Here is a 2202-nt window from a genome sequence, read left to right as displayed (position 1 = left end):
GTGTGTGTGTGTGAGAGAGAGAGAGAGAGAGAGAGAGAGTGAGGGTGCAGATAGTTTCTTAAATGGAAGTTCTCGAGATGATTCTTGTTTTTTTGTGTTTTGGATGAGTTTTTTACAAAATTAGGGTTCAGCTGCTGTCATCTACACACTGTGATGCTTTAAATGCAAAAGTAAAGCGTTTCAAAGTCTTCTTGCTCATAATTTGTAGACTAATTATTTACACAGGAGCTAGTAGATCCTGCTGTTTATTGGAGGACACGTGTGCCTGTTATTTTGATTTTGTACTTACTTTGTTTGCTTGTTTCAAGTATATTAAATACTTTGAAAGTTATTTGGACAAAAGGATTTGTCATTTATTAACAAGACCCATGATGTAATCCACCCTATGTCCACTGTAAACCCTTAGGTGACTTTTCCCACATGATATCCTAAAGGTGTCTGTTGACCAGCCTGTCGTGTGTGTGTGTGTGTGGCTGTGGCTCTGCTACACTCTGCAGTTTCCCTGGCCACTGTGTGAAATCTTGCTGACAAGGAGACTGTGAGCTTGACACACTGTGCTGCGACAATGCTGGGGCTGAGAAGAGCACTCAAAATGGTGGCAATGCTCCTTCTCCCTGGCGTGGCAGGGCAAACAGGTTCTCAAGGAGGAGCTGATAGAGTACTGCAGGGCAGGAATCTGCTGCGGTTGACACATTCGTCTCACAGACGGGTGCAATGTATATAGTCTGGTGGATGTTCTGCAAATGAGCCTGGTGATTTAACTCTGGATGTGATTAAGTTGTTTCTTTCTACTCATATTGTCTCAATGGCTGCTGCCTCTGTGCACTTAGAGTTCCTGTTGTAACTTTCACAAGCCTTCAACACATTCTTGACTCTGTCTCAATTGTAATGCTTATTGGTGCTACACTGGAAGTTAATCTGTGTGCTCAGGTTTTCAGTTCAACTTACCAGCTAAGTTTGTGTGGGTCAGGGCTGTTTGCTCTTGCTGTAGCAGAGAAGGCCTTTCTAGTTTTGTAGCGTAGTGGTATAATAAACCCAGGCTGGATTACTAACATGGCAAAGTAGGGAACTGCACAGGGGCCCCAGACTCTCACAGGCCCCAAAGTCCCCAGGTTCTTTGTGTAGCAATTACTCTGTTGTAATTAGATGAATTACAAATTTGTCTGGTAATAAACACCTGTAATAGTAATTTAAAAACTAAAAATTACAAAAAATTACAAGGACCTAAGGTGGCTGGTGTATCTTGAGACCCTGTTTTGTAGAGTATCTGTGTCTACATTTTAAAGTTAAAATGATTATTTGATTAAGGATTTGCTGCTTATTTCTGTTTTATATAATTGTAAACTGATATGATTGTAAACTGTTGCTTTCTTTGTCATATAATAAGTTAGTTCATTGAATATCTTTGGATTTTAGACTGTTAATCAGACAAAACAAGACATAAATCCTTTGACTATGGAAAATTGACAAAGATTAATCGAGAAAATAATCACAAGCTGCAGCCTTGTTAAATTGGATTGAGTATTTTAGTAAATATTCTGCATACATGATGCATATCTTTAAACAAATCTGTGTTTAATTAATTCAAACTAACTAACATACATTTTCATGAGTAGAAATACTGGTTGGTTTCTTGAACTTTAGGCAAACCACATTGTCTAGCCAGCCCTTCCTCTACATCTTCATATTTCTAAAGTAGCTGTAATTTATTTAAGCATACCCAATGTATAATATATTTAGTCTTCATGTATTTTTTAAATACACTACATTCAGTATAGTATATTGCAACTTGCTATCAGATGCTGTCATGTTTTTACATCACCCTTGTTGCTTTAATTGTAATTTGTGACGGATGAATACTAATAGCGTATCTGGATTGCTAAAGGCTTTTTAAATCAAACTGGTTGAACATGACCTCCGCATAAGACATTTTTCCGCAGTTCAGCTTTAAGGTGACAGGGCAGAACTGAACTATGGTAGATACTTTTAGAAAAGAATTACATAACTGGATTTTTTTGCAAGGTATTTCAGGATTACGCTTATAAAGTTCCGCAGACAGGACATAGGACCAAACAAGAGAGACTTCTATGATGGCTTGAACGCTGAAAGGAAGTGGTTGTGAAGCTCATCACTCACTCTGATACTCTTGCACATAAATACACGCACATAAATACACACACACACACACACACACACACACAC

General features: G+C 38.2%; 1 protein-coding gene across 5 annotated transcripts in view; it reads left to right on the top strand.

The window, feature by feature from the left end:
* znf462 (zinc finger protein 462) overlaps window positions 1-2202 on the top strand; it is a 47088-nt gene that overhangs the window by 1681 nt on the left and 43205 nt on the right. The window lies entirely within an intron of this gene.

Source organism: Etheostoma spectabile, chromosome 16 (genome assembly GCF_008692095.1).
Source record: "Etheostoma spectabile isolate EspeVRDwgs_2016 chromosome 16, UIUC_Espe_1.0, whole genome shotgun sequence".
Classification (NCBI taxonomy): Eukaryota; Metazoa; Chordata; class Actinopteri; order Perciformes; family Percidae; genus Etheostoma; species Etheostoma spectabile.
Note: the sequence above shows the minus strand (reverse complement) of the source record. Positions and strands in the feature narration are given on the sequence as shown.